The 8052-nt window shown below is 41.2% G+C and overlaps 1 long non-coding RNA gene across 1 annotated transcript; it reads right to left on the bottom strand.

The window, feature by feature from the left end:
* Positions 1-4673: 4673 nt before the first annotated feature.
* Positions 4674-7132, bottom strand: LOC133931559 (uncharacterized). Its single transcript, XR_009911910.1, has 3 exons — positions 7043-7132; positions 6219-6270; positions 4674-5951 (listed from the first exon to the last, which is right to left on the bottom strand). It is a non-coding gene; the product is annotated as an uncharacterized LOC133931559 (long non-coding RNA).
* Positions 7133-8052: the final 920 nt, after the last annotated feature.

Here is an 8052-nt window from a genome sequence, read left to right as displayed (position 1 = left end):
TAACAATTACATATTACAAAAAACTTGAGGAATGTAAGCATATGATGATAGATAAAGCAATAGGTTATGTTGGATAGTTTCAAGGTTACTTACCTCTAGTTCAGCACCAGCGGCTGGCCAGAAGAAGTGGAGCGATCTTCCTTGCCGCACAGGGCAAACGCAGGCAATGTGGAGACGAGCGCTTGGTCATCGAACGTTCTCTCTTCCCCGACCACAACAGACTTGAAATTGCCTGTGCTCGGGCCCGTTAGTGCTACAACGTAGCCCTAGTTAGGGCCCGAGCACCGAAATCGGTGGGAGGCCCTATTGAAATTGAAATGATTATTATTATTATTATTATTATTTTTCTTAGCTTAAATGAATTGGCTTTTTGACGGCTTTAATGTGCTCAAAAAGTTGTAGGAGTTTGCAGTAAATTCGAAGGCGGCGAAAAATTTCGTATTCTGGAGTATTTTGAAAAGGGCGTGGCAAAATGGCTCAAGAGCGCCACCTACGGAAAAGCCCCTCATTTAGCATTCACCGATCCTCAAAAAAAACAAAGACTATTGTGTATCATGAGTAGATGCACAAAAAAGTCCATCAGTGCATTATGAATAACGCAACAGGAAGCCCGCCAGTTTAACTTTAGTGGCCATTTTGGTCATATTCCATATTTTTTCTTTGATGTACTTGTCGTACAGCTTTCATCAGATCAACTTCAAATTTAGACGATCGTCATCACAACAAATTGGAGATCTAAAGTTATTGAAGGATTACGTTTTAGCAAAACCGTCTGACCGTGGTGTGGCGTTAAAGTTTGATGAAACGCCATCAAAACACAAGCTTCCATATTTCAGACATATTTTGTCCAATTGAGTCCAAACTAGACACATACGACAAGAGTCGCCACCAGAAGACATCGGTGCAGAAATTGTGACTTACAATCACAGCGCCCCCTGGTGGCAACAGGAAATGTCTTGTTTTTGGTACGTGTTATGTTTTTATGTACTACTCAGACAGCTTTCATCAGATCAACTTAAAAATTAGATGAGACTCTGCAAAACAAGATGAAGATCTAAAGTTATCAATATTTAAACTTTTCATCATACCGTGTGACCGTGGTGAGGTCTCAAAGTTCGACTAAACGCCAATATAAGCGAGCTTCTGTAACTTAGACATATTTTGTCCAATCGACTCCAAACTACACATATAAGACAAGAGTCGCGACCGGAAGACATCTACCTAGAAATCATGACTTAAAAGGAAAGCGCCCCCTGGTGGCATCAGGAAATGTCTTGTTTTTGTACATCGTGCGCTTTATTTGTCGGAGAGCTTTCATCACATCAATTTAAAATTTAGACGAGTGTCATCACAACAAGATGGAGATCTAAAGTTATCAAAAAAACAACTTTTCGTCACACTGTCTGACTGTGGCGGGGCGTTACATCAGCTCGCCATGACACACGAAAACGCTTTAAAGGGGACATATTCGCTTTAAAGGGGACATATTATTTCCATTTCACCACAGTTGATATGGTTCCTTGGGGTCTTAATGAAATGTCTGTAAAATATTTTGGTAAAAATACCCCAAGGATAATTTAAAACAGCACCTTTTTACTCTGTCTAAAACAGACCTCCTCAGATCAACCTGTTTTTAAGGCCCCGCCCCCCTCTCACCCCGCCCCCATCTTACCCCACCCCCTTTCACCCCTCTCATCCCTCCCCCTTCTCACCCCTCCCCCCTCGCATGGAGGTGTAGGACATGTGCTTGAATGTGTTCTCACTACAGAATGCATTCAACATCTATAGGGCAGATTATGGGCCTCGTGAAAATTTACGTATTCTGGGGTATTTGGAAATGGGTGTGGCAAAATGGCTCAACAGCGCCACCAACGGTGCTTTCCCTCATTTACGGAGAAACACCTTATTTAGCATTCACTGATCCGCACGAAATTGAAGACAGTTGTGTATCATCACCAGATGCACAAAAAACGCGCTCGGAGCAATATGAAAAACGCAACAGGAACCCCGCCATTTTCGATTTGGACCATATTCCATGTTTTTTATATTCAAGTACTTCTTGGAGAGCTTTCATCAGATCAACTGAAAATTTAGACGAGTGTCATCACAACAAGATGGAGATCTAAAGTTATTGAAAGATCAATTTTTCGCCTCACCGTCTGACCGTGGCGAGGCGTCAAAATGTGACTAAACGCCATCAAAACACAAGCTTCTGTATCTTGGACATATTTGGTCCAATCGAGGTGCAAACTACACATGTAAGACAAGAAGCGCGACCAGATGACATCAACAAAGACACCATGACTTAAAATCATAGCGCCACCTGCTGGCTACAGGAAGTGAAGCGTTTATCTTGCAGCAGTGCGCAAATGCATGCAACGCTGAGACGAACGCTTGGTCATCGAACGTTCTCTCTTCCCCGACCGCAACAGACTTGAAATTGCCTGTGCTCGGGCCCGTTAGTGCTACAACGTAGCCCTAGTTAGGGCCCGAGCACCGAATGGTGAGAGGCCCTATTGAATCTGTAAGGATTTTTATTATTATTATTATTTCCCTTTGGGGGGCTTTTTCAGGGTCTAGGCATGCTCAAAAAGTTATGAAACTTTGCAGGAAATTCAAGGTCTGCGGATATTTTAGTATTCTGGAGTAATTGGAATTGGGCGTGGCAAAATGGCTCTACAGCGCCCCCTGGAACCAGCCCCTAGGTTTCCACATAACGGATTTTCATCAACATCTGGATATAGGTGTATCGTGACCAGTCATGAAAAAAAGTCTCATGGAGCATTATGAAAAACGCAACAGGAAGTCCGCCATTTTGCTTTTAGTGGCCATTTTGGCAATATCCCACATTTTTACTTTTACGTACTTGTCCCAGGGCTTTCATCAGATCAACTTCAAATTCAGATGAGTGTCATCACAACAAGATGGAGATAAAAAATGATTGAGGGATTTTTTTTTTATCACACCGTGTGACCGTGGCATGGCGTTAAAAATTGGTTACACGCCATCAAAACACGGGCATCTGTATCTCGGACATACATGTTCCAATCAAGTCCAAACTAGACATGTAAGACAATAGTCCCCGCCTGATGACATCTATGCATAAATGATGACTTAAAACCGCAGCGCCCCCTGGTGGCAACAGGAAATGTCTTGTTTTTTGCTTGTCTTACACTTGGATGAATTTCTCCTCATCCACTGACCTCAACCATGTCAAACTGTATCAAATGGGTCCCAAGACATTGACAATGAAGACATAAGATTACCGTGACTTTTCGTCAAACGCCATATGAATGGCGTGGCATTAAAGTTCATCAACTCGCCGTGAAACACGAAATTGCTGTAACTTCAGTGTTCATGATTCTATCTCTCTCAAACTACATGTGTGTAACAACAGCCCCCCCCTGAAGATATTCATATGGTTTTAAGAAATGGGCGCGGCAAAAAAACTGACCAGCGCCCCCTATAGGGCAACCCCGGCACTACGATGGCCGACATTTATACAAATCTATCGGGACATGTGTCGTTTCATAACAAACAAAAAAATATCTTGGATAGGTATGCTTGACCAAACAGGGAGGCCGCCATTTTGGATTAAGTGGCCATTTTTTTTCCATATTCCACATTTTTACTTGATGCACTTGTCCCAGGGCTTTCATCAGATTAACTTCAAATTAAGATCAGTGCCATCACAACAAGATGGAGATAAAAAGTGATTAAGAGATTGACCTTTCGTCACACCGTGTGACCGTGGCGTGGCGTCTTGAGTTTGATTAAACGCCATCAAAACACGAGGTTCTGTATCTCGGACATACATTGTCCAATCGAGTCCAAACTAGACATGTAAGACAAGGGTGCCATCCTGATGACATCTACACAGAAATTATGACTTGAAATTACAGCGCCCCCTGGTGGCTACAGGAAGTGACATGTTTTATACTTTGATGAACTGCTCCTGGCTGATTTACAATATACAACTCAAATCAGATCAGTCAAGTCATTAGATCATGGTCAGAATTGTGACGTTTCCTCAAACCGTGTAAACATTGATGTGCGGCGAAGGATTTTCCTTCGCCAAAGGACACGATGTTATCATAACTCCACTGTGCATTGTCCTATCACTACAAAACTTCTGTCACATGGTCAGAGTCCAAGCCTGAACAGCTCTATGTGTCAATATTTCCTCAGTGTCATAGCGCCACCTACTGATTCACCAGGAAACAGAAAGTACTTTGTTAATCCACTCTGCATTATCCAACCGGCTCCAAACTACTGACCTATGATCACAATACTGATCTGAACAGCTCCACATATAAATATTAGTTCAGGGTCATAGCGCCACCTACTGATCAGTGTGAAAATTAAGTTGTGTTAACATTGTCCAATTGACACAAAATTGCTCACGCTACATCAGAGCGCCTACATGAACAGATATATATGTCTGTGCGTAATAATAGTGATGGCGCCACCTACTGGCAAACCTACTGCCGCAGAGCGCAAAACGCATGCAACGTGGAGAAGTGCATGCTCGATCGATGATGTGCGCTTGGTCATCGATCGCTCTCTCCACCGACCGCAACAGGCTTCAACGTGCGGGTGCTCGGGCCCGCAAGTGCTACAACGTAGCCCTAGTTATATAATTATGTTTTCACACTGAGGGAAGTGGAGAGACTTGATGTGGACTGTTATCAACAGCTCTGTGGGAGATCATCACCTTGAATATTACAGATGAGGTAGAAAGACATTTTATCTATGTGTACAATGTTGTATTTCTTTGTCACGTTTTATCAAAAGCGATTTAAAGTATGTGCATTTAACCATTAGGATACAAACCCAGACCCTAGTACATCGGTTCTAGCTGAAATAAGTAGTGCTTCATAAACAACACAAAACATTCATAACAGTACGCTTCTGCTCCTCATTAATGCAGCTCCTGATGTCCCCAGCAGCAACATGGTGGAGATCTGCAGCTTCATGCTGGTCAACTGGAAGACAACTGATTAAGATTAAAAGATTAAGATTAAAATCCATTTATTCATCCCAAACACATGCACAGACATGCAAAGGCACACTCATGCAGGTAGGGAAATTTAATCGCTGCTTTTTACCCATCTGGTGCAGGACACACAGAGCAGTGAGCGACCATGTACGGCGCTCGGGGGAGCAGATGTTGGGGGAGTGAGGTGCCTTGCTCATGGGCACTAGAGAGGGTAGGGAGACTCTTGGATTTTTGGACAGATCAATCCAGGTTCGACTTTTGTTGTCTCTCCATGGAGTCGAACCAAAGACGAACCAGAGACCTTCTCTGCCCATAGTCCAAGTTTCTGCCACTCGACCACCGCCTCTCCTCATGCATCATCAAACTAGTAATCTACACATCACTCCATGCGTTGCTCCCTTAACTACAGATGGCCTGCGAATGTCATGGAGTTTTACAGTGAATTAGACAGTTTAGGTATGATTTTAATCTCCACACATCAGTGTTGTAAACAGTTCTCAAATTAATTATAGAATTATGTTTTCACACTGAGAGAAGTGGAAAGACTTGATTTGGACTGTTATCAATAGGTCTGTGGGAGATTATCACCTTGAATAGTACTGATGAGGTAGAAAGACATTTTATGTATTTGTACAATGTTGTATTTCTTTCAGCACTTTTATCAGAAGGGACTTAAAATATGTACATTTCACCATGAGGATATAAACCAAGACCACAGTACAACAGTTCTATCTGAAATCTGTTGTGCTTTATACACAACACAAAACATTCTTTAACAGTGCGTTTTTTCTCTTCATAGATGAAGAACTGCAGCACCTGATGTCCTCAGCAGCAACATGGTGGAGATCTGATTTGATACACTTTAGATAAGAACCCAGTGTTTTATATTTCTGCTTTGCCATAAGAGACAGAACATGGTCATCACAGCTGTGTCCTTCAGGCTCGTCTGTCCCTAATAAAATGATAGGAAACATGAAAGTGATCGTCATTATTGTAGAGGAAGAGTTACATATGAACAAAGTGTGTAATCTTATTTTCTGTGGATATTCAACTGTGTATTTGAATATGCTTTTGGATTAAAACGTGCACTACCATGACAATGAATGTACAGTATGGAGTTATTTCACATTCAAAGTATTGCATATATTATTTAATACACAATGTATTATGTGCAGTACTTTGCCATGGTTGTTTGTAATTAATGAAAAGAGGTCTGTACCTGAAGTCGGTGTTCAATGTGGTTGAATTCCAGTTGTCTCATGCTGGACATGCTAGAGAAAATTTCAACATAAATATACAAATGTGTAAAGTCATACATGTGCCAGGTTAAGTCCTTAACACACTTTAAATGGTAAAAAAGGAAGTGTATTACTTAAAAGTTAAACAGATCATAATCATTTCAGCTTAGGAAATAGTTAGTGTACATCAGCATCAAATTCTCTATTACACTGTCTGTTCTAATAAAGATACAAGGCTATAATTTATTTATATTTAACAGAACAATTCAGTGAAATCTGCCTGAGATTACAATGTAAACAGTGCAGGCAGCAGAACGTTTAGCTTTCTCTGTAAGACATCATAACAATACTCTGAATAAAGAGCTTTGGAAGTTGAATTCCCCTTTAAACATCTGCTCTTAAAATACAGATGTGACTTTAAATACGCACGTTTCAATTGATCACTGTAAGTCTGTTTCAGTAGAATAACTAACTGTGTAACATTGTCAAGTCAAATGCCTTGGCGAGTGAAACCATTTTATAGCAATAGATATCCTGATGGAGCTAATTCACCGGACACACACAGTCTCCTGTCTCAGATTTAACCTCATAAACTAACGCATGCCACTGCTGGGCGGACCTACTCATGTCGGTTCATATCGGTGTGTGTCGGTAATAGTGCCGTTCGCATTAAACAGGAGTTAATGCCCCAGATCGGAGTTCGTATTTAGCCTCCATGCTAACGGACGTTAGCTCGAATGCATGGTACTAAAACACCCTGCGAATCACTTCTACACATCTAAATAAAATACTGAGCTTGACTTACCACAGAAACGGGAGCGCAGACGTCTTTAACGTGTCCGTCAGCAGAACAAGCAAAACATCAAACTGTGTTATTCATCCGATACTGAGTGGGAGGTTTCGAAAGTCTCGAGTTGTGTTCAATGACACAGGAAAAAGTAAGGAGAAGGGAGGGCGCAGCTCACTGTGACGTCACGTAAATTTCAAACCACTATATCGCTTATTATAGCGATATAGAGGTAGTTACGAAAAAGTTCACCCCCTCAGAGTTTTAATGAAGGAAGAACATAGCGATTGAGACTAAAACCAAAGTTTGAATAATGCTGTAAACAGGTTTAATTCTACTCTAAAATTGGGCATTTTAACATGGGATTCAATGGGACTCTCTCCGACGAGCTGATGAACTTTCAAGCCATGCCATTAATAAACCGCATGATAAAAAGTCACAATAATCTTATGGCTACATTATCAATGTCTTGAGACCCATTAAACAAAGTTTGACATGGTTTTGCATATTGGATGAGCAGGAATACATCAGAGTGTCAGCTATACATTTCCTGCTGCCACCAGGGGGCGCTGTCATTTTAAGTCACGATTTCTGTATAGATGTCTTCATATCGCAACTATTGTCTTATGTGTCTAGTTTGGACTTGATTAGACAAAATATGTCCAAGATACAGAAGCTCGTGTTTTAGTGCGTTTCACCGAAGTCTCATCAAACTTTAGCGCCACGCCACAATCACACGGTTTGACGAAAAGTCGATCTTTCAATAACTTTAGATCTTCATTTTGTTGTGATGACAGTCGTCTAAATATTAAGTTGATTTGATAAAAGCTGTACGACTAGTATATAAAAACATAAAACGTGACAAAAACAAGACTTTTCCTGCTGTCACCAGGGGGCGCTGTCACTTTAAGTCACGATTTCTGTATAGATGTCTTCATATCTCTACTCTTGTCTTATGTGTGTAGTTTGGACTCGATAGGACAAAATAAGTCTGAGATATAGAAGCCCGTGTTTTGATGGCGTTTAAT

The sequence above is a fragment of the Platichthys flesus genome, chromosome 20 (assembly GCF_949316205.1).
Source record: "Platichthys flesus chromosome 20, fPlaFle2.1, whole genome shotgun sequence".
Classification (NCBI taxonomy): domain Eukaryota; kingdom Metazoa; phylum Chordata; class Actinopteri; order Pleuronectiformes; family Pleuronectidae; genus Platichthys; species Platichthys flesus.
This window is presented reverse-complemented; position numbering and strand designations above follow the sequence as displayed.